Below are 25,152 nucleotides of genomic sequence, written 5' to 3' on the forward strand. Positions count from 1 at the left end.
TTAGCTACATGAGTTGGACATCCTCTTGTACACGGAAAGCAGATTGAGATCCTCTGACATGAAAAGTGCCAGATAAAAGCCATTTCTCATCCTTTCTCTTAGTGGTGGAGCTATCGCATGTAAATGAGGCAACTTGCAAGGCGAGCAGGCTCGGTGCACACCGAACGCAGATGTCTCAGAGCAGTTGAGACGTGTCCAAGTGGCTGTCAAAGGACGGCCCTTTGCCGGCGCCGTGGCTTAGTTGGCTAAAGCGCCTGTCTAGTAAACAGGAGATCCTGGGTCCGATTCCCAGCGGTGCCTTTCTTCCTGTCTTACTGTACAGAATTTATCCTTATGGGCAAATCCCATGCCTTTTAATTCAGGTGAATGCAAGTGTTCGTTTCCTTTCTGGAACAACTTGTTTTGAAAGAAATCTATACAGCTTGCGAAAGATGAAACACAAATCTTGCTTATCAGTGAAGAAGAGGTACTCCCAGCAGGCCAGCTAATACCAGCAGTGTTTTTTTTTTCACCCTAACCCAGAGAATGGAGAAAAGCGAGGCGCCTGTGGCTCTGCAGTGTAATCAGTTCGCGAGTTTGGCGATTAGCTGAAAGAGTGGCAAATGGAGCTCGCCCCAGCCCGTCCTTATTCTTTTAAAGAGGATAAAAAATTAACTTCGCCGCCATTACTACCAGCTTTAAAAGACTGCCATGGGCACGGAAAAAAACACACTACAGATGACTTTTCTGGAACTGAAGCAGAGATTCCTTTACGAACCAACTGATAAAGCTCAGCCAGTGAATACTGTTAACAGAATGTGAAAGCACGATCAACTTTGTAACTGCAACCACAGGAAAAACAGCAAGAAGCAGGCTCCATTCCCCATTTAAATCTGTCGTGCGAGGCATGCTTCTTGAACGCATGAAGTAAATCCCACGATCGCTTTTGAACTTGGACAAAGTACTTCCAAAGGAGCGCTATGCGCAAAGATTTAACAAGCTCAACCCCCGCCAACGATTCGGTGTGAAGAAGCAGAACATTCAAGTTTCACAGACAGAAGCGGCACGCCAGCACAGCCAACATTAAAACGGAGGGCACACTACGATTTGCATTGACACAAAAGTGATCTGGGCAGACGTCGTTCCCTGCATAACGCAAAAAGTGGCAAAGCGCTTTTGGGTTGAGAGGACGCAAGAAGGTTTTTGTTTTGTGCCTTGATGTCAAGCTGAGAAAGTATCTTTAAACACTGCTTAGTTTCTCGAGAGACTGCCAAAAAGCAGTTCCCTCCCTTTGGTCTGAAGTCAGCTGAAAGGAGGTGGCGACAGAAGCACCTGGCAGCGGTGGGATTCAAACCCACGCCCTTGGAGAGGGTGGAGCCTTAATCCAGTGCCTTAGACCGCTCGGCCACGCTACCCGCTGTGCGCTGTCTCTTTGTCTCGTTACTTGCTTGGAGGAGGTCGGGTGGGTTTTGCTCTTGTCGCCCGACTTAGTGGCGTTATGACCGTGGAACCGACTGCACCTGCTTTTTCTGAGATGCTTCCCCTCTCATGGCGAGATCTCGACTTCTTTAACACCTCTGGATAAAGATCTTCTGTGGAGCAGGTTTCAGACCTCTGCGTACAGCACCCTTGATGTCATTTTATCTTTACAGCAGCCGCATCCGGAAAGTTGTGTCTTTTACGTTTTATTTGAACAACAAAACTACATACAATACAAACAAGAGCACATATAACGTATCAAGAAAATCATCAGGGGCACATGCTATAATACAATTACACTTTATGAAAAACGATTACACAAGGCAAATAAAGATAAGGTCCGCACAGCTTGTTCTTACACTTCGAAAGAGTCCGTAAATACCCCTTTATGTCTATTTTGAACTGTTCAAACGTAGGACTCTTCCCAGACGATTTCACTTTATACCACATTCCTAAACGAGGATGCATCTCCTGTTTTAGAACTATTTTGGCCGTGTGGCTTATACAACGCACCCACAGTTTTCTAATGGTGGACTGCAGATCTGTGCTATAGTTCAGTCGAATTCGAAGGATCCAGCAATCGTACTGGATTTGACAGGGATTCTGAAATGTCTCTTGCAAAAGTATTCGGGTTTGCTTGAACCTTTGATAAAAAAAAAGTGATCTGATCTGAAACTACCCAGCTTACAATCTCTGAGGTAGTTGTCACTAAACTCGGACGTGATGTGGCACACATATGCCGTGTGCCTTTACTTTTGTAAAAAACTGGTATCGGGAAAAGTTTCTTAATATTTCTTTTGATTAGCACGCAAGAAAATGTGATCATTACCTATGGAATTTCCCGCCAGCGTGGAGCTTGAATTCACAACCATGAGATTCAGTGTTCAAGAGTCACAGAAGAGGTCGGCCTGGTCTTCAGTTTGCCACAATAAGCTCCGGCAGTGCTCCTCTGTAAAGCAGATTGTTCGGATCCGTTATGTGGGACGGCACTTCGATACTAAGATCGTTTGCAGCACACGCATGGTTTCCCCCCTTCACGCAAAAAACATAGACAAAGGAAGCTCTCTTGTCTTGGACTGCTGACTCCCGGATTTAAAGCGCTCTGGGTGCCAGCTAAGTCTCTAACAAGCACACTATAAAGACAGGAATTACACTTTGCTCACGTCACGCATGGAATGGCGAGGCTACTTGTTCCAATATTATCTAGTCTCACCTCATATGGTGCCGATTCCTGGTTTTCATTTAAGAAAGAGCACTGCAAACACCGTAAACAGTGCAAAACGTGTGATGAAAGAAGTCTTTCCCCCCCTTTGTCTAAAGCAGAACACAGCGGAGTCATGCCGAGGGTTGTGAGATCAAGATTTCAGTGGAGCACTGTCGTCTACGTCTTTAGCTACATGAGTTGGACATCCTCTTGTACACGGAAAGCAGATTGAGATCCTCTGACATGAAAAGTGCCAGATAAAAGCCATTTCTCATCCTTTCTCTTAGTGGTGGAGCTATCGCATGTAAATGAGGCAACTTGCAAGGCGAGCAGGCTCGGTGCACACCGAACGCAGATGTCTCAGAGCAGTTGAGACGTGTCCAAGTGGCTGTCAAAGGACGGCCCTTTGCCGGCGCCGTGGCTTAGTTGGCTAAAGCGCCTGTCTAGTAAACAGGAGATCCTGGGTCCGATTCCCAGCGGTGCCTTTCTTCCTGTCTTACTGTACAGAATTTATCCTTATGGGCAAATCCCATGCCTTTTAATTCAGGTGAATGCAAGTGTTCGTTTCCTTTCTGGAACAACTTGTTTTGAAAGAAATCTATACAGCTTGCGAAAGATGAAACACAAATCTTGCTTATCAGTGAAGAAGAGGTACTCCCAGCAGGCCAGCTAATACCAGCAGTGTTTTTTTTTCACCCTAACCCAGAGAATGGAGAAAAGCGAGGCGCCTGTGGCTCTGCAGTGTAATCAGTTCGCGAGTTCGGCGATTAGCTGAAAGAGTGGCAAATGGAGCTCGCCCCAGCCCGTCCTTATTCTTTTAAAGAGGATAAAAAATTAACTTCGCCGCCATTACTACCAGCTTTAAAAGACTGCCATGGGCACGGAAAAAAACACACTACAGATGACTTTTCTGGAACCGAAGCAGAGATTCCTTTACGAACCAACTGATAAAGCTCAGCCAGTGAATACTGTTAACAGAATGTGAAAGCACGATCAACTTTGTAACTGCAACCACAGGAAAAACAGCAAGAAGCAGGCTCCATTCCCCATTTAAATCTGTCGTGCGAGGCATGCTTCTTGAACGCATGAAGTAAATCCCACGATCGCTTTTGAACTTGGACAAAGTACTTCCAAAGGAGCGCTATGCGCAAAGATTTAACAAGCTCAACCCCCGCCAACGATTCGGTGTGAAGAAGCAGAACATTCAAGTTTCACAGACAGAAGCGGCACGCCAGCACAGCCAACATTAAAACGGAGGGCACACTACGATTTGCATTGACACAAAAGTGATCTGGGCAGACGTCGTTCCCTGCATAACGCAAAAAGTGGCAAAGCGCTTTTGGGTTGAGAGGACGCAAGAAGGTTTTTGTTTTGTGCCTTGATGTCAAGCTGAGAAAGTATCTTTAAACACTGCTTAGTTTCTCGAGAGACTGCCAAAAAGCAGTTCCCTCCCTTTGGTCTGAAGTCAGCTGAAAGGAGGTGGCGACAGAAGCACCTGGCAGCGGTGGGATTCGAACCCACGCCCCTGGAGAGGGTGGAGCCTTAATCCAGTGCCTTAGACCGCTCGGCCACGCTACCCGCTGTGCGCTGTCTCTTTGTCTCGTTACTTGCTCGGAGGAGGTCGGGTGGGTTTTGCTCTTGTCGCCCGACTTAGTGGCGTTATGACCGTGGAACCGACTGCACCTGCTTTTTCTGAGATGCTTCCCCTCTCATGGCGAGATCTCGACTTCTTTAACACCTCTGGATAAAGATCTTCTGTGGAGCAGGTTTCAGACCTCTGCGTACAGCACCCTTGATGTCATTTTATCTTTACAGCAGCCGCATCCGGAAAGTTGTGTCTTTTACGTTTTATTTGAACAACAAAACTACATACAATACAAACAAGAGCACATATAACGTATCAAGAAAATCATCAGGGGCACATGCTATAATACAATTACACTTTATGAAAAACGATTACACAAGGTAAATAAAGATAAGGTCCGCACAGCTTGTTCTTACATTTCGAAAGAGTCCGTAAATACCCCTTTACGTCTATTTTGAACTGTTCAAACGTAGGACTCTTCCCAGACCATTTCACTTTATACCACATTCCTAAACGAGGATGCATCTCCTGTTTTAGAACTATTTTGGCCGTGTGGCTTATACAACGCACCCACAGTATTTTAATGGTGGACTGCAGATCTGTGCTATAGTTCAGTCGAATTCGAAGGATCCAGCAATCGTACTGGATTTGACAGGGATTCTGAAATGTCTCTTGCAAAAGTATTCGGGTTTGCTTGAACCTTTGATAAAAAAAAAGTGATCTGATCTGAAACTACCCAGCTTACAATCTCTGAGGTAGTTGTCACTAAACTCGGACGTGATGTGGCACACATATGCCGTGTGCCTTTACTTTTGTAAAAAACTGGTATCGGGAAAAGTTTCTTAATATTTCTTTTGATTAGCATGCAAGAAAATGTGATCATTACCTATGGAATTTCCCGCCAGCGTGGAGCTTGAATTCACAACCTTGAGATTCAGTGTTCAAGAGTCACAGAAGAGGTCGGCCTGGTCTTCAGTTTGCCACAATAAGCTCCGGCAGTGCTCCTCTGTAAAGCAGATTGTTCGGATCCGTTATGTGGGACGGCACTTCGATACTAAGATCGTTTGCAGCACACGCATGGTTTCCCCCCTTCACGCAAAAAACATAGACGAAGGAAGCTCTCTTGTCTTGGACTGCTGACTCCCGGATTTAAAGCGCTCTGGGTGCCAGCTAAGTCTCTAACAAGCACACTATAAAGACAGGAATTACACTTTGCTCACGTCACGCATGGAATGGCGAGGCTACTTGTTCCAATATTATCTAGTCTCACCTCATATGGTGCCGATTCCTGGTTTTCATTTAAGAAAGAGCACTGCAAACACCGTAAACAGTGCAAAACTTGTGATGAAAGAAGTCTTTTCCCCCCTTTGTCTAAAGCAGAACACAGCGGAGTCATGCCGAGGGTTGTGAGATCAAGATTTCAGTGGAGCACTGTCGTCTACGTCTTTAGCTACATGAGTTGGACATCCTCTTGTACACGGAAAGCAGATTGAGATCCTCTGACATGAAAAGTGCCAGATAAAATCCATTTCTCATCCTTTCTCTTAGTGGTGGAGCTATCGCATGTAAATGAGGCAACTTGCAAGGCGAGCAGGCTCGGTGCACACCGAACGCAGATGTCTCAGAGCAGTTGAGACGTGTCCAAGTGGCTGTCAAAGGACGGCCCTTTGCCGGCGCAGTGGCTTAGTTGGCTAAAGCGCCTGTCTAGTAAACAGGAGATCCTGGGTCCGATTCCCAGCGGTGCCTTTCTTCCTGTCTTACTGTACAGAATTTATCCTTACGGGCAAATCCCATGCCTTTTAATTCAGGTGAATGCAAGTTATCGTTTCCTTTCTGGAACAACTTGTTTTGAAAGAAATCTATACAGCTTGCGAAAGATGAAACACAAATCTTGCTTATCAGTGAAGAAGAGGTACTCCCAGCAGGCCAGCTAATACCAGCAGTGTTTTTTTTTTCACCCTAACCCAGAGAATGGAGAAAAGCGAGGCGCCTGTGGCTCTGCAGTGTAATCAGTTCGCGAGTTCGGCGGTTAGCTGAAAGAGTGGCAAATGGAGCTCGCCCCAGCCCGTCCTTATTCTTTTAAAGAGGATAAAAAATTAACTTCGCCGCCATTACTACCAGCTTTAAAAGACTGCCATGGGCACGGAAAAAAACACACTACAGATGACTTTTCTGGAACCGAAGCAGAGATTCCTTTACGAACCAACTGATAAAGCTCAGCCAGTGAATACTGTTAACAGAATGTGAAAGCACGATCAACTTTGTAACTGCAACCACAGGAAAAACAGCAAGAAGCAGGCTCCATTCCCCATTTAAATCTGTCGTGCGAGGCATGCTTCTTGAACGCATGAAGTAAATCCCACGATCGCTTTTGAACTTGGACAAAGTACTTCCAAAGGAGCGCTATGCGCAAAGATTTAACAAGCTCAACCCCCGCCAACGATTCGGTGTGAAGAAGCAGAACATTCAAGTTTCACAGACAGAAGCGGCACGCCAGCACAGCCAACATTAAAACGGAGGGCACACTACGATTTGCATTGACACAAAAGTGATCTGGGCAGACGTCGTTCCCTGCATAACGCAAAAAGTGGCAAAGCGCTTTTGGGTTGAGAGGACGCAAGAAGGTTTTTGTTTTGTGCCTTGATGTCAAGCTGAGAAAGTATCTTTAAACACTTTGCTTAGTTTCTCGAGAGACTGCCAAAAAGCAGTTCCCTCCCTTTGGTCTGAAGTCAGCTGAAAGGAGGTGGCGACAGAAGCACCTGGCAGCGGTGGGATTCGAACCCACGCCCCCAAAGAGACTGGAGCCTTAATCCAGCGCCTTAGACCGCTCGGCCACGCTACCCGCTGTGCGATGTCTCTTTGTCTCATTACTTGCTCGGAGGAGGTCGGGTGGGTTTTGCTCTTGTCACCCGACTTAGTGGCGTTATGACCGTGGAACCGACTGCACCTGCTTTTTCTGAGATGCTTCCCCTCTCATGGTGAGATCTCGACTTCTTTAACACCTCTGGATAAAGATCTTCTGTGGAGCAGGTTTCAGACCTCTGCGTACAGCACCCTTGATGTCATTTTATTTTTACAGCAGCCGCATCCGGAAAGTTGTGTCTTTTACGTTTTATTTGAACAACAAAACTACATACAATACAAACAAGAGCACATATAACGTATCAAGAAAATCATCAGGGGCACATGCTATAATACAATTACACTTTATGAAAAACGATTACACAAGGTAAATAAAGATAAGGTCCGCACAGCTTGTTCTTACATTTCGAAAGAGTCCGTAAATACCCCTTTACGTCTATTTTGAACTGTTCAAACGTAGGGCTCTTCCCAGACCATTTCACTTTATACCACATTCCTAAACAAGGATGCATCTCCTGTTTTAGAACTATTTTGGGTGGTATAGCTTATACAACACAGCTACAGTATTCTAATCGTGGACTGCAGATCTGTGCTATAGTTCAGTCGAATTCGAAGGATCCAGCAATCGTACTGGATTTGACTGGGATTCTGAAATGTCTCTTGCAAAGGTATTCGGGTTTGCTTGAACCTTTAAAAAAAAGTGATCTGAAACTACCCAGCTTACAATCTCTGAGGTAGTTGTCACTAAACTCGGACGTGATGTGCCGTGTGCCTTTACTTTTGTAAAAAACTGGTATTGGGAAAATTAAAGTCGAAACCCAAAACAGTTACATAATTAAGAGTAAATGCCTCCTAATAGCTAGCAAACGCTCCTAGTTAGTAAAGTTGTTTGTGTCCCTGCCTGTCACGCGGGAAACTGGGGTTTGATTACCGACGGGGAGACAGCTAGTTTTTTATGATCAGATTCCAATCTTTAATGCTGTGTGTGAGAGTTTACGTAACTTTCCTTTTCTCACATTTTCTGACGACTATTCCGAAGGAGCGCCCTGTCAACTCCTAATACTTTTAAAAAAAATCTGCCTGCATGTTTGATTATTTTTGTTTTATTTAGAAAAAGTTCAATATTGATCATAACTAAAGAAAATAATGATCAGAAACAAAAACAAAATGTTGAAGATGCGACTCAATCTTGAATCAGAGCTGGGTGACACGGGCTTCTGTTCTGATATGGTTGTACGAGAAACAGGAGGAATCTTTTCTCTCCTATGGAGCATGAGCTGAATCAGGAATGAGACATTTCGTGTGTTTGTGCATATGTCAATGCATGACCTACATCGTAAAACTAAAACTAAATTAAAAACTAACATTAAGTTTTCAGAGACATTCATTTATATACAAACAAGAGACAGACAAAGCAATAATTCTACATTAACTTGTCCTGCACTGATCAGACTAATTGAAATGGTCTGATTCAGAGCCTGTGCAGCTCGTGCTAATACAACATTTTCCTTTGATTTCCTTTGAGGGCGGAGTTTTTTTTAAAATCTGGATTAAATAAAAAGGAGTGACGTCAGTGTAAAACAGCTTTCCTTCTTGGGGAACAACGGTTGTGTTCCATATTTCTAATTATTTTGGTTTCAAGATATCAATTTAGTATGAAACATAAAAGCCAGCTGGATAAAGCTGTTACACGTCATTTACAATGGTCTTTCAACTAATAGCCCACGCAGGGATCAAACCCCAGCTGTTGGTACGAGTTGCGTAAGGCTCTGCAACATGCAGATGAGAAACTAACCTCCGCTTCTTCATTATATACACAGTGAGCTATATATGCGGGCTTACTGCCCCCTACGGGCTCTGTATTTGATTGCGGTACAAGACCGGCCGTGGAGAAATGAAATGAAGAGGGTGTGTTCATTAAAAGGCTCATAGCGTCCCTGGGAGGTCTCAAACCACCACCCTTTTGGTTAACAACCGAGCCACAAAGACTCATGTACAGCTTAACACTTCTCGGTCTCAGTGAAAGTGATACACTCCGTAAAATTTCTGGAGAATCATTTGTCAATTTCCCTACGGGATTAATAAAGTATTATCTATCTATCTTAAAGGAAAATCGCCAACAGTGGCCGATATCTATTGGAGTTTTTTCATTCTATACTGCAATTTCTGAAGGGTACCCTGTGAAAATACGAATTTTGACGAGAAGGGATGGACATATAAGGTCAGCAGGCTTGGGGAATTGGACCTTATGGTGAAGGCTGCGGGCTCGGCATCAGCAGAACCTGATCAGTATCGGTTGACTCCGATATACTTTGACAACTTAACTTCTGGATTTAGAGACATTTACCTTAGTGTCGGTATACTAAGATGTTTTGGTAACGAGGAAGGAGGGACAAAGCAAATTGGCAGAATGTGTGCTATTTTGTTGACTACAAGTCCTCACATGCCAGAGGGTCAATATGAAAAAAAAAACGTAACAGTATAATCTCTTGTACTTCACAATTTAATAGTGTCTGTTACATTGTGTCTCACACCTCAGTGTCAGAATTGTGAGACGAGTTTGTAATCAGGAGGGAGGGCCATAGCAATTCAGCAGAAATTGCATTCACCTTTTCCCAATGCATTCTCACATGCCATTTTCTCACATGCCATGCTCAGAGGGTCATATTTTTAAAATGGTATCATAAAATGTCCTGAAGTTCAGGATTTTGACAGTCTGTTATATTGTGTCTCACACCTTGATGTCAGAAATATGAGACGATTTTAAAATCAGGAGGGAGGGCCCTAGCAATATAGCAAACATTGCATTTACCATTTAACAATGTATTCTCTCATGCCATGTTCAGAGGGTCGTATTTAAAAAACGGTACAGTACAATTTCCTGAAGTTCAGGATTTTGATAGTCTTTTCCATTGTCTCTCTCACATCTGTGTCAGCATTTTTAGACATTTTTATAACCAGAAGGTAGGTTCGATCACCCTCTGCTCATCCTCAGTTAACCATATAGTCTCATATGCCATGTTCTAAATGTCCCATTTAAAACTGCTATATTAAAATTTCTTGTAAAATGCAAGAGTTTGAGACTTTTTATGATCAGAAGGCAAGGTCTTGGAAAATATGCAGAAAGTGCCAGTGAATTTACGTTTTGCCTTTGAATTATTTACTCGTGGTATAACATGCCAGTTTGTTTTATTGTGAGTTGTGTTTCTGAAATGTGTTTCATACAAAAATGCAATTTGGACAGTCTCTACTTACATATTCCCCTTTACTGAGGAAATGTACAGTAATACATCCGGATAAGTATTTTTAAAAATGACTGTAGAGAGCCATCTACAGGCGAAAGACGACATAACATCACAGCAGCAGCATTTAAGATGGAACGAAAAACGCAAAGCAGCAGCTGGCGAATAAGAAGCCAACTTCAGCCTCGTTAATGCAATAGCATTAGGTGAGATGGAAAAATATTTCTTGCTCTGAATCTTAACATTTTTATAGGAGGTGTTCTAGGACTTCTTGCCTCAGAAAAAAAAAACTGCCAGTACATCACTTATTTCTACTCCATCAATAGCAGCAGTGTTATCAGTACTGAGCCCTAAATGTAGGTCCTATCATCATATAAAAAGTCGAAAGTATCGACTGCATTCAACTGATAAAATGTATCTTCTATGAGAGTTATATCTTTATCCAAAATACATCGGAAACAAATTTGCACGTTTTTTGGGGGGGATCCTGAAGACTGAGACTCCTTCTTTCCAGGAGGAAGGATTATTCAGATGCAAACATTGTCCCAAAATCAATGCACTCTCCATTGATATTCAAATCCTCAAATTCTTCATCTGAACGCCGATATTGAAATATGATATCGTACAAATTGTGGTTTTCTTTTTAAAGCAAATTTTATGCTTTAAATTAAATACATTTTATTTATTATGAATGTGCCGGAAATTTTTCAGTACTTTAGAGGGTTCTGCCATTTTAGATGTTATGCTGTTCCTGTCTGATTTATCAAATGTGTCATTTAAATCTCCAGTCATTTCTATATCAGTCTGAACGCCTTGCAGTAAAGATTGCAATTCATCCAAAAATGCCAAGTTTCCCACTGGTGATACATACAAGGAAATGAATGTATATTTTCCCCCCAAATCAACAAATTTAAAATCAAATACCTCCCTCATCTGCAGGTGGAGAGAATAATGTCAGAATAAATACAGGTTTAAAAGTCAGGAGCATTGATAGTCCTATTTTAAAATGACACTAAAATGCTCACAATATATTAAAAAGCTCTGTAAAATGCAAAAATAATAAAAAAAATATTAAAACAAGGTAAAAAGAAATAATACACAGATATAAAGCTCAGGAATTATCAATGTGAAGTTACAATGGGTTGATTGTGTTTCATGTGATTTAAAAAATTGTCACGCCCTCTGCAGCCAGAGGGCGCTCCTTCTCTGTCCTGTCCCTAGTTTCCGGTCTGCTGTCCTTCCTGTCCCTCTCTTTCCCTTGGGCTATATATTTCCGGGTCTTGCACTCTGTCCTCGCTCAGCATTGACGTTCGGATGTCCTGAGACCCGCCTAGCACCAGGGCGCCCCACGTCCGCTCCCTGAGGGCATAGGTTTCTATACGGCATTCCTGAACTCTTTGCACTATGAGCCCGGGCCTTTTTCCCGTCTCGCCGCTACGCATATGGGTCTTTTTCCGCTCTCCTGCTCCCCACGGTTAGTCCCTTTGGACGTCCATGACAGAATGCTGAGCCACCTACTGACCCCGCGAGCGGCGTTTTTTTTTTGTCTTGCCGCAGTTTTTTTTTCTTGTTCTCTGGGCTGTTTTTTTTTTTTTCAGTTCCTCTATTCTAATCGCTGGATATCACTCCGATCTTCCGTGCCTGTGAGCGGGTCCTGCACCTGGCTTTCCTCGGGTAGATCACTCCGATATCAGTGATTGAATGTTGAGCTGGCTTTCCTATTCTTATTACTGGATATCACTCCGAGCTTCTGTGTCTGGAGCGGGTTTTCGTGCCTGGCTCTTCCTGGTCTTGCTCTCTCCGATATCAGTGATAGAATGGTAAGCTTTCTGCCGTTCCTCCATTCTTTTCGCTGGATATCACTCCGGGCATCTGTGTCTGTGAGCGGACTTCGGTCTGGCTTTCCTCAGGTTGTCCACTCCGATATCAGCATTAGAATGTGAACGTTCCCTTTGCCCAGTCTGCGGTATTTTTCCCTGGGGTTTTTTGCTGTTTTTTCTTGTTTTTGCCTTTTGTTTTGATTTTTTTTTCTTCCTGGTTTCCCCTCCTTTTTGTTCCCCCCTGCTCCCTGTGTCTTGGAACTTTGGTTCCTACCTGTTTTTGGTTCCTATCTGTTTTGTGTGGTTTGTCTCCCTGGTCTTTCCCAGGTTTTTGTCTGTTGTTTGTGCTTGTGTACTTTTTTTGTTTTAGTCTCCGGAGCTCTTCTCTACCCCCCCTTCCTCCACCCAATAAAGGTTTATACCCCGGAGGAAGGGGTAGCTCTCAGCCGTGGATTCCCGGAGGTTTCCTTTCAGTTAAATGAGGTTTTTCCTCCCCCCAGTGCTGGGCAGCTCATGTATTTGTATGGGCATCGGGAGCCGCCCATGAAGGGGGGGGTACTGTCACGCCCTCTGCAGCCAGAGGGCGCTCCTTCTCTGTCCTGTCCCTAGTTTCCGGTCTGCTGTCCTTCCTGTCCCTCTCTTTCCCTTGGGCTATATATTTCCGGGTCTTGCACTCTGTCCTCGCTCAGCATTGACGTTCGGATGTCCTGAGACCCGCCTAGCACCAGGGCGCCCCACGTCCGCTCCCTGAGGGCATAGGTTTCTATACGGCATTCCTGAACTCTTTGCACTATGAGCCCGGGCCTTTTTCCCGTCTCGCCGCTACGCATATGGGTCTTTTTCCGCTCTCCTGCTCCCCACGGTTAGTCCCTTTGGACGTCCATGACAAAAATAAAATGTTTGCAAAAAATCCACTTACAATATGCTAAAAATGGCAAGAATACTTAACCTTTTACTACCAGTGACATATTTAGCCAATGTCCGCCTGGAATTTCCTCCCCCTTAAACATTTGTTATATCTCTGCAGCAGAACATAGCAGGAGCCTGGTTCAGGTCTTAAATTGAAGCTAACCCCCTTGGCTTTGAGTGTGAATAGTCAAATTTCTTATATTTCTTAATGTGTCCACTCAGCAGACAAACAAATGAAAAAAAACAAAAAAAAACAGCTGGCGAACATTTTTTTTTGGTCTTCAGAGGTCAGATTTTTCAACTATATGTATGTCAAGGGCCTGGGAATGATTTGAAAACCTTGTTCTAGGTGGTTACTAGCTTGGATAAAAATTTGGGACAAATTGATCAATTAGAAAAAATTCTACATCATGTTTTGTGAAGACTGGACCTGGAATGAAATTTCACGCCTATAATAAAAAAATCATAAAAATATTGAAAATAATAAGAATAAAAATCATTGCAATTGCTATAAAAACCTTAAGACACTTCTGGTGTGAAAAAAAGGAGCACTGATAAGAAACTGATAAAAAACTGATTGATTATCCCTTCTGAGTCAATGATTGACAGCTAAAAATGCAGCCTGAAGCTTCTAGAGGAAGTCTCACCCCCTAAGGGCTCTGAATGGCTGAAAATACAAAGAATGACAGCGGTTTTTACCAATCAAATCGCCTTATTTCTGGCGCTCGTTCTTCAAACATTTATTACGTAATCAGTAACGTTTACTAGTCTCTAGCTCTTGAGATAAACTAGTCTGGGTTATTTTGGATATATATCATGCTCCAGAATAAGGTAAAAACATGGGATATATATATATATGTATTTGCTGGTTTTTGCTTTTGCGGTTTTGTTGGTAAAAATGTATGATATGGACATGCTGTGCTTGCCGGGTTGCCGTGTGTTTTTATTGGGATTCTGCTAGTTCATTAATTTATTGGTTTATTGCATAATAGTGTCATGTCTGTGGAAACAAACTTTATGGTTTTGTTGTGGTGATATTTGAGAATACGTGCATGTGAGAAAATTTGTGGAGCGGTTTCAAACAAACGTTGTTTATCTCGCGTTTATCTTAAAAATAAAAAGTGTCACCTGGGGAGACAGGAGTGGTCCTCGGTGACCGCGATCCGGACTAACTTAACAGGTGTGTAATTTAAAAAAAAATAAAACAAGTTAAAAATAAAGACTAAATGGGTTTAACATTCAGGAATGTAATTGGTCAGATGCTTACGATAAGTGATGCTGGTGTTTCGTGTGATTTAGCGAATTCAAAAAAATATTCATTTTAAAAACGGCAAGAGCTCGTATGAAAAATAAGTTCTTAAGTATCTTTGTTACAACAGCCGCGCCAGATCTATTCAGATACTGTACATCAGAAAAGTACCTGAACTTGACTGGTTTATATTCAGTTTTGTGCATTGGGAACGAAAGGGAGACTTAGATGGATTTTATTAGGGTTTTAGGAATCAGAAAATTTATTTTTACACGTTTATGCCTACGAGCAGAAATAACTTCCTGCTTTTTTTGTTTCTGCTTGTAACCTCGAACAGAGAAACTCAGTACTGACTCACAGAAACACCCCTCAGTTTCTGCGTTTCTGGGATTTAAGAGGGATGTATGCAGCGGTGTTACTAGTCTGGAAGGAGGAGACGCGCATTCCGCACGGGGAGCGTAGAGCAATGAGCCGCACCTGCTGCGCGCTGAGTCCTGTCCTATATAACCGCTGAGCACGGACACAGAGAGTCTCCAGCCAGTGTTGGAGAATTATTATTTCTGTTTTTTTCCCTTTTGAGCAGAAACTGGGTTTCTTCCTCTAGTTAAAGTTATTGGAGTTGTGGTTACTGTGCTAGACCGTCGGGAATAGCGCTTTTATTTATTTTTTTATCAAGCAGTCTGCTGTATACTGTACGTGAAATAAAGATAAGACTGCTTTCTTGATATTTCACAAGAGTATACATAATTTACGAGCTGTATTAAAAAAAAATGAACTGGAAGAAAAGCAATAGGGCTGGAGTTTATAGACTGTGATGCAAATACGAAAGTAGGAGAGGAGGGGACTAGTTCAGGAGCACAACCGGCCCTCTCCTGCCCATTCTCCCACCAGGGTCTGTTGTAACCCAGTGTGAAATTCAGCTCCTTGCAGTTCAGCTTTTGATCACTCAGCTGCTTTGCCCTGGGAATATGGGGCAAATAAAGGAGATAGCAACCAGACTAGAGGGAGAGTTTTTATTCCTAAGGGATGACTTGTTTTTGAACAGCAGACAACTTAAACAAAAACCTCTGTTCTCCTGCTCCGGGTTGGTTCCACTGGGAACAAGTGTGGCCAGGAGCTCATGAACAGTAATTAGGGGTTGTTTCCACAAGGGGGGCTGGAGTAAGTTAGATGTCAATGGCAATAAAACTCATTAGACCTAATTGACCAGTTAAAGTGAGTTGTTCTGCTTTCTGCACAGAAACCAGTGCTCTCTTCTCAATGTGTGGGTGAGTCTGTCAGTGATATAACAGCTAGGCAGGACTGCCACTGTGGTCTATTTCATCACCTGTGACCCCATCTTCCAAAGACAACAGTCCAATCTAGCATAGAGTGTCCCGGACTGCTCCGTCAGTGACAGTGAGAGGTTTATCTTGTCTCTTGTTCCGCCAGAATGTAACAAATAGTGACCCCTTAATGGAGGAAACTTTAGCTTTTGTAGGTAATTATACCACTTGACAATGTTACAGGTGTTGGGGAGGGGGGGGACCCCTAGTGATCCCACAGTCTCACATAGACAATGGCCAGTCTAAACAAACGTCCAGTCAACACAGCCCTGACCCCTGTTATGTCACCCAGGTCTACAGTGTGAGACAATGATTATTTAGGAAAATTGTAAGGAATGCATTCCAAAGCAGTCAATGGAAGTATGGAATTAAAATAGTCAAGTCTTGATAAATAGAGTATATTATCTATTTATTATACCTTTACATTGTGACAAAAACAAATTTCAAGTCCATTATGAGCACACACAGCATATTAAAGATGGGTCTCTGCACTGTAAAGGAATCTCAGTTCACTTATAAAAACTTTAGCTAATAAACCTGAAATGTCATTTCTTTTACTGCTTGTTCTTTAAGGTACTAACTCATTGACATTATGTAGATTAAAATAAGACTATTCACAAAGAAAAGGCATTTATCACAAATGTATCATGCCAAATAAACTCTAGTAATCAAGAGCAATTAAGAAAAGGAAACAAAACCATCTTTTGAGGATGCCAGATAGAAATGTAAACACACACTCACACGTGGGGCCAATCTTACCAGAAATCAATTAACCCACCAATGATCTTGGACTGATGTCTGAAAACCAGAGCAAACAGTACAATATTAAGGTACTAAAGCTATTAGTAGAACAGATCTAGCTTCTCAACATAATACTTATGTCTGAACTTCATTGAATAGTGACACTTCAATCTTTCATATTCAATATTTTTCACAAAATCAACAGCTGAGAACAGACCGCCATATACCTTTATCCAGTGGTTTTCAGAGCAGAGACATCCGTGTGGGCAAGAGTTCTTTCCCTGAGGTCCACTGCACGTCAGCTAGCCACGTTCTGACTGGGTCGTGTGTACTCCTGGGAACGTCGCCTGTAATGAATATTGGGGACTTTGTACAAATGAATAATGTGAGCATATTAATATGATTTGTGTTGAAGCCAAACATAGACAATCACTGTTAAAACTTGAATTCAACCTCCAGTGTCTGCTTTTGAAATGCTGATCATCACCCGTCTTCTGGCTTCTAGATGCACGTGTTAATGGATATTTCTTGTCTTCTTTTTTTTCCCCCCATATGCTCTTCTCTGTATCATTAAGTACTTCTGGGTCATTTCATGTACCTCGTGGCATCTTGGCTGGTGGTGAATGGCAGGCAGCTGCTCTAAAAATAACATGCCTATTAATATGATGTTGAAGACAAAACCAAAACAATACAACTTTGTTTTGCACTTTACAATTTATCACAAGCTTGTCATATTTACAGTCATCAACTGATTTAGGCTGCTGTTCCTGTGAAAAATGTCCTTTGTTTAAGAAAGATTCAATTTAAAATCTTTAGGTTTTAAATATAAACCACTGGCAATATGGTAATCACTTTTACAACTTTTAAGAAGTTGCAAGATAGCTCTACAACTATGTTGTCCTTAACCTATTCAGAAACTACCACTAATATTGTAAGAAATTGTTCTCTAGACTCTAGATCTTGTGGGCTCTGTTCTCGATGAATTGGAAAGGTGTCGTTCATGAAGTCCAGTACTCTGTCGATCTCTCTCTTACCAAGAGACTACCCATCTAACGCTGCAGGAAACTCCAGTGCCTGGTCTGGGAATGCTGGGCTATTCAGATTCTGTCAATAAATTTCAAGAATGGTTCACCTTTTTGTTTACACTGTGGCATTTCTTTGCAGTAACAATTGAGTGGGATAGTTATCTGCCTTCTATACTCTTCTGAAAATCATGTATCTTTTTCGCAGTCCTATATCCCTTCCTTATATCCTTGCTGATGAGAATGAGAAATGCTATTTTCAAGACATTAACACGAATATAATTTTTACATTAATTCCAAGGTACAAGAAAATGAATATCTGCAAAATATGCACTTTAATATACTTACTTAGTTTCTTTTTTGGAAATGGTCAGTGAACCAACCACTCCAGAGCTTGTCCTTCACCTTGAAATGATTTCCTGGAAATGCTGTAATCACAGAGGAGCTCTTCTCCCCTCAACAATGTCCCTTTTTGTCACAGACAGAATTATGACAGGCTGTTCGTTGATTATAAATGACTTTCTTACAGCCCTTACATTGTCTTTTCTCTTTGATTGATTTATCCATCTTCCGATTTGCCTCCTTATCCGGGAGGCAGGCTCAGTGCTTTTCACGAGCATCAATGCACAGTTTTTGTGCAGGTTCATCTGAAAAGAAAAGACATCTCATGTCTCCCTCTGTCATCTGTGAGCTTCAGCAGTTGTCTTTGTGATGACCTTGCCGTTGTAATCACACACCACCTCTCCCTTCTGGAAACACCTGGAAGTCACAAACTTCTTCCCCTTCACAGGATCGTCAGTGATGCTCAGGCCTTCCCAGATTTGATACTTTATCAACTTTTTAATTTGGATGTCATTTGGTGGCAGTCCTGTGTTGGGCTTCCACTCCTCAAGCACTTCAGACACTGTTGATACATTGGCTGACCAGTCCATCTTCTCCGTCTCCTTTCACAGCTGCTGACCTGGGCAGTACAGCACAGTTTAGTGAAGTAAAGATGAAACGGCTGATAAAACACAAATAAAATGCAATTAAGGTACATTCCAGATTTTCTTAAATACCGTACATGATTGGAGCTATGCAGGTGGAGGTCTTTTGTTCGGTATTAACATGGATTTTAATTGGCTTCTATGAAAATTGGCCATGGTGTGAGTGAGTCCTGTGATGGACTGGTGTCACATTATGGGTGATACAGTACTTTGCATCCACTGCTTGCCAGGATGGTTCCAGTTCTACCACAACCCTGAATTGAGTGGATGGGTATATCAATGTAGCCATCAACTTGCATGTTCCTCTTCTTCACTCAATGCAAAGGAAGCCAGCTGTTGTTTGAGGTTTTGTGCTCTTTAACAGGAATTATGACCATTTTTGTGCCCACTTGTTGAAACAACACTTTCTTTGCACCCATTCCTCAACCTGTAATAGCGAGAAAATAAAAATGAATACACCAAACTGTAAAAATCCCATCTATGTAATTTCTTACTTTTGTTGTATGAAAGTATTCTTACTGTCATGTTCTTTACCACCCCTGGGTGCTACAGGTGCTTCAGCTGGAGAAAGGCCTGCAGGTAATACAGTACAAGAAGCTGCTCAGGCAAGGTGATGTCTTGCCCAGTCTGTGCAACACATCTCTCTTTGCAACACTTTGCAACACCTTCCAGCAATCCTTCGTACTTGGTTCTGGACTCTGCAACTGTCTATATCTGTGGGAGAAATTAATACTCATCAACTTTTTTTGTATTCAAATTAAAAGTACAACTGAAAGAAGTTTTAAAATGAAAATGACCTATTTTTAGTAATCTCTTGGCAACATTCTTACTGTTCTTCTTCTGAATATCCTTTAGGATACTTTGGAAGTTGATGATGAGGTTAGCCAGGCTGGGATCCTCTACTTTCACACTGATATCATTTAGGATGTAGCCCGGAAAATGGTTTATGTTCTTAATATAATTAGCAATGATTTGGTGAGACAGTCCAGTGGTCTTCATTTGGTTACAATAATTGTTGTTTTGGATAGGCCCTTTACAAAGTTTAAGGAAGATGCAGATGGATCCATAAAAACAGGAATCTGGAAACATTTTCTACCTCACAAATGTAGAGTCACTATGTTTATGGCTGAGATTTCACATGGGTGAATTTTAAGCTAAGGAGTAAAAACATGTGCTATGGAAATATCACTGCTCAATTTTAAATGCCTTTAAAAATAAATACCTCCTGAGAGCAATCTGCCACTCCAAGATCCTTGGTAAGGTCCTGTTTAAACCCAGCCAGGTGAGGAGCATCCAGGGAGTGCGTTCTGTCCAGTCCAGCCTGGGTCACCGTCTTCCTGAGAGCCTGCTGATGGCTTTTAAGAACTGGGAGGACAGTAGGAATACAAAATACACATTTAAACATTTTTACTTCTAAGACAAACTAGAATACAAGTATAAAACAAAAGATACATTAGGAAAAAATAGAAAGTTCTCCAGAACTCACATCTTCCCCTTCCTCTTCCACTTCAGTCTCTGGCATCTCTTCCTCCTGGACAGCAGCCTCTTGCTCAGGGCATCTGGACCACTGGTATATCATTTTAACATACCCTTACATAAAGGTAAAGGTTAGAAATGAAACAGAAGAACCCTTATAAATTATAAATATCTTACCTTGCTGATGTGTCTTCAGGATTCCACATAAAACAGTCCATGGACTCCGCCAGTCTCACATTCTCACCACACATGAGCCCTATGCTCTTGCAATCCCCGACCTGCCCATTCCTCAGGTGATTCAACAAGTCCTTCCTGGCCTGGAGAAGGAACTTGCTGATCTCCTCTGCTGAGGCTCATTTCATACACACCCTCTTTAGGTGAAGAGGAAACTGGTCAAATGTCTTCAGGCAGGTCTTGCACACCAGAGGAATCCTCATGGGTCTCTTTTGAAAATAAATAACTTTTGTGTAAAGGAACAAGTCAAGACTGTTTCAGTTTCTTAACCGAGCCTTAATTTTCTCTCCAATAGCTTCACCATATTGTTTATTGAATTTTTATCAGAATTATACCTTGCTCTAAAATAATGACTTTATAAAACAACTTAACTCTTACTTGGTCTTGTTCGCAGTCTTTCCAGTAGAAGTCGTTGTAGAATTTAAGAACTGCTGTGATAATTTGATCTGCCCGAGTGTCCTTCCCTAACCAAGTATTGATAGCTTGTGTACTGTAGGGTCCAAAGGTGGTGTTCTGCAATTTCCTCCCATAATGTTTCTTTGATCAGTTGGAAGCAAGTGTGAAAGCTTCCTCCCAGTGGGGAAGCTCAAGATCCTCTAGTTGTATGACAGATTTTCCTCATAGTGCTCTTCGAGGATCTGCAGTGTGGTGTGAAGCCAATTTTTGGCATTGCTTACCAGCTTCAAATATGTGAGTTTGGGTGGCTTGGCAGGTTTTATGAGTTCCTCGGTCTTCCGTCGTAGGCTGGCGGGTGCTCGGTTCTCCCGTCCAATAAAACTGCTGTGTTTTGTTAATGGTGGACTGTTTGGATCATTTTGTAGATGATCCTGGTTCCTTGTTGGAAGGTATCCTGTCTGTTTGACATGTTTGTTGTGTAGGCAGTGTGGAGGGTGACCGTACGGTTGCGTACGTTGTCAACTCTGGATTGATCCATACTTACCATTTAAATGCCTAAAGCTTCGTTGACACCATTAGGTTTCCACTGTTAGGCAGCTTTACCTCTGTAGAATCTGTGGCTCCATAGGAAGACAATCTTGCCTTTCTGTGTGTCGCTATGTTTCTGCCTGGGTCTTCTTCAGGCATTGTTCTGGAACACTGTGTCCATGCTGGCCTGTTTTTATCCTGTTTTGTAAGGGGCAGTGTGTTGTAGTTCCTCCTAGGGGGCTAGTTTGTATCCTATGGTCTGTGTTCCTTCTGTACGTTTCTGTACGAGTAGGTGCAGTTTCAGTTGGTGAATGGGTTTCTGCTTTCCCTGGTGGGGATTATGCATGGACCATTAACATCTCAATAGGAAATCAGGGTCTTTTTGTTTTCCTCCCTAGTAGGACTGTGCAAGCTGTGCGAGTTTCCATAGCTGATTGGTTTCAGTTATTCTTCTGTTTGTTGCGTGTTAGTATGGTGAAGAGTTCCAGTCCCTGTAGGGTCTGGCTATTGAGGAGAGGGGAACAAAGCTCCTTCTCCCAGATTTTATCCGAGAGGGGACCATCTGGGACAAGGAGAGCACTCTCCTTCCAACGACTAAAACCCTCCCGGTTTTTCTGATGTTCAGGTCTTGTGTAAAGATAGTATTAAGTCTTTTGATCCACTCCCTTTCCTTTTTCTTTCTTTCTATCTCTTTCCAGTTGGGGTTGCTTTCCAGTCCCGTGGTTCCTGATGTACCTGTGTTGTGTCAGCTGGGTTCGGATGGAGTTACCCGTTCCCCCCACATAGGTCACCCCGCACTTTTTGCACTGGATGCTGTAGATGGCGTTATTGATGTTTTCTGAGAGTGCCCTTTGCAACTGGAAGATTTCTTTAGTTTCTTTGTTTTGGATCATTGTTTTCTGTTATGAAATGTTTGGCTCTTGGTGTATATGATCTGTTTTGTACAGGTTTTAGCTTGCTTTGGACTAATTAATGCTGAAGGTTTTTGTTTTTTTCTGTGTGCAGATATGATTTTGTGCTCCCTCAGTATGTTTGTGTTTTCTAATATCATGGTTTTTGGTTGGTTTTTATGCTGAGTTGAGAATATGATGTGTTGAGGGGTATTTTTCTGTCATCTGGAGTTTTTCTATTTAGAAATGTTTGTGCCACATTTTTGAGGAAACTTTGTGTGTATCTTCTCTGGCATAAAGCTGGGAAGAGTGTGTATTTGGCTTCCTCAAAGTCTTGTTGTTGTGTACAGATTTTGTGGAAGTGTAGGAGTTGTGATTTTACCAGTCCTTTTAAAGTATGTTTTGGGTGGAAGCTATCCTTGTGCAGTAAGCCGTGTGAATGTGTCTTTGAAAAATACCTTGATGTCCAGTTTGTCTGTGTTGTTGAAGGAAGAAACCTTGTATGTGGTGGTGTCTAGGAAGTCTATCAGGCTACCATGCTTGGTGTATTTGAGTTTAATGGACCTGTGGTGTGTGTTGAGGGTGTTAATGATTTCTTGTAAGGCTTGATATGTGCTGCCTATATGTTTATTTTTTATATCTTTGCCCTGGGATGGACTGGTGTCCTTTCCAGGGTGTAGCCTGCCATGTGTCTATTTCTTGCCACGTTTTAAAGTGGAGTTACAATCTTACTATTTTTACAGTTTAAATTGACATTTACAAATGTATATTGAAGCAGCTACCCACCTGAACTACACTATGTCAGCATGTGTAGTCTGCAAAGGAACAAGTAATAGGTTTATTCCATACTGAAAAGAGAAGAGAGAAAACTCAATGTTTCGGCTGTGAAGCCTTCTTCAGGTGTGAGAAAGACAGGGCAGATTACAAAGATTAAATAGCACAGAAGAACAAAAGCTGGGAGAAGGGAGGAGGCAGGAGCAGCAGAGAGGCCACTCAGGAAGTGCAAAATGGAGAGAGGTGAAGAAAGGTGTGAAGTCAAAACCTGCAAGAGAATAGAGAAGATTACATTAAAATAAGTCAGTCATTGAGAGATCCTGGCTATTTGAGGTGAAAAGAAAAACTATGGGCTTGGAGAAATCTTTAACCTTCCCAGCCCTAATATGTTCTCTGAAGCATTCTCCTAGTCTCCTTTCGGTTTCCCAAATGTAGATAGCTGGGCATTTTTTGCAAGAGATACAGTTAATGAGATTCAGGATGTTGTCAGGGTTATCTGGAATTGTCCTGTGATGCCCTGATTGTCGTTAGATATGTATTTGCCAGTGATGCAGCGAGTGCTATTGCAGGGGAAGGTGCTGAGTGTGAGGGAGCTGTGAAGAAGAAGCTTATGTGGTGGTCAGCGATAAGAGATGATTGGGCGGTCGGAAAAAAGAGTACCAATGGAGGGATCGTCCTGTAAAATGTAGTCATTGTTAATGATGGTCCTGGGGATAGAAATTGGGTTAGGGTGGTAGGGAAGCACCGAGGGAATGCAGTTGTGAGACTGGGAGTTCCTGATTGAGTTGATGATCCGAGGGCTGTTTTTGGCCCGGGAGTAGAATAAAGCGACACCTTTCATCAAACATTTTGACAGGTACCACGCCCCCTTTTTCAGCCAATGGGAGGCCGCCATGGGCAGATGTCCTGCCCCCTTATCGGCCAATGGTGCAATGTTATGGGCGGATGTCCCGCCCCCTCGAGAGCCAATGGTGTGTCATAATGAGTGTTGTTGTCCCGCCTTCCACCCCTAGCAGCCCCAGGCCTCAGGGTCCAAATGCCCACCACCGCATCCCCTTCGATTTATAAATAAGTGTGTGAAAGAGCGTATTAGCAACGAGGGATGGAAGGTGATCATGTCTGCTGCAGGTTTGAATGCAATCTATTATAACCCTAGGGAATCGGCGGTGTGGGAAGTCTGGTGAGTGCCGCGAGTTTCTTGGGTGTGAGCGCACGCACGCACGCATGCACACTGACTGACTGAGTAAAGTGTCACAGAAAGAACTCGCAGGACAAATAGCATGTGAAATGTGAACCACTTTATTTCATCGGTAGGTTTTAAATTACAGAAACATCCCAGTATACACTTTTAAACTTTTCACACACATTACAGACTACTGCTTGCAATCGCCAATTAAATGTTGGTGCAGAAAATTAGTTGTAGCTATCGCCCCAACATTGTTCAGAAACTCAGCAGCATCTGAAAAAGCATTCATAACGCCCTTTCTCTTGCCATTTTTTATAGCCATGAACACCGAACTGGGCGACCCTAACAGAGCAAATAAATTAGCCTGAGTGATCAGAGGGACGGTGTTACCACAGGTTCTATGTAAAATACGTTGTATTTTGGAATACACACCGCTGAATCCGCCAGGCTTCAGTTTCTGATCTGAAAACATCAGAATCGCAGTAATTTCACTCATGTTCTTTACATGCACATCTATCTCTTTAACAAATTCAAGGACATTAGCATTCAGTTAATTGATTTTCATTTCAAGCTTTGCAGAAAGAAGAGTGTAAAGCACTTTTTGTAAGAATTCTTACGTATACATTCGAAATTTTTCGTTCTTCTCACAATGGCACACCTGTGTCTGTAAAACAGAGTGAAAGCTCTATTCACATTGCGAGTATTTCACAGCCCTGGTTTTACATAGATCTTTTTTCTTTTCTGTAAAAATAAGTATAAATAAGTATAAAATAAGTTTTGCAACGCACCAAAAGTCACGTGTAGTATTTTTCCATCTACCTTTACAAGTAAGGAGCGTACATTCTCATATGGCGAGCGGTCGTCAATTATTTTTCTCAGCAAGTGCTTTATAATCTGCTCAGTATCATCTGTAAAAGTATAGGCACCCAGGCCACTGGCGATGTACAGAACAGCCGATAAAATTCGGGCTAAACTGAGACACTTATAAATTTCTAATGCGGCAAACAACACATCTTTGTACTGTAACATGACCAGGGGAAGGGTCATTCATAACAGGTATTTTCGGAATGACCTACTTAAAATACTAGATATGGACCTTAGCAAAATGGCTGCCAAAAAGAATCAGCTGACCGGTAAATGGAAAGGGTCTACCCTGAGAAACAATGAGACACAGCTGAGCCGCATCAGGAACCGAAATATAAGTGCCCCGGAGGCAGTGAACAGGGCGGAAGCCGATAAGGTGAATGCGGTTTGGAGGAAAAGAG

At 42.4% G+C, this 25,152-nt stretch overlaps 3 non-coding genes across 3 annotated transcripts; 2 read left to right on the plus strand and 1 right to left on the minus strand.

Annotated features, from left to right (window-relative positions):
* The first annotated feature begins 226 nt into the window (after positions 1–226).
* On the plus strand, positions 227–300 carry trnat-agu (transfer RNA threonine (anticodon AGU)). Its single transcript has one exon. It is a non-coding gene; the product is annotated as a tRNA-Thr (tRNA).
* Positions 301–3,073: 2,773 nt separating this feature from the next.
* trnat-agu (transfer RNA threonine (anticodon AGU)) lies at positions 3,074–3,147 on the plus strand. The gene has a single exon. It is a non-coding gene; the product is annotated as a tRNA-Thr (tRNA).
* A 3,860-nt stretch (positions 3,148–7,007) lies between these two features.
* On the minus strand, positions 7,008–7,089 carry trnal-aag (transfer RNA leucine (anticodon AAG)). The gene has a single exon. It is a non-coding gene; the product is annotated as a tRNA-Leu (tRNA).
* Between the last annotated feature and the right edge of the window lie 18,063 nt (positions 7,090–25,152).

Source organism: Atractosteus spatula (genome assembly GCF_055471065.1).
Source record: "Atractosteus spatula isolate fAtrSpa1 chromosome 10 unlocalized genomic scaffold, fAtrSpa1.hap1 SUPER_10_unloc_5, whole genome shotgun sequence".
In the NCBI taxonomy this organism is placed as follows: domain Eukaryota; kingdom Metazoa; phylum Chordata; class Actinopteri; order Semionotiformes; family Lepisosteidae; genus Atractosteus; species Atractosteus spatula.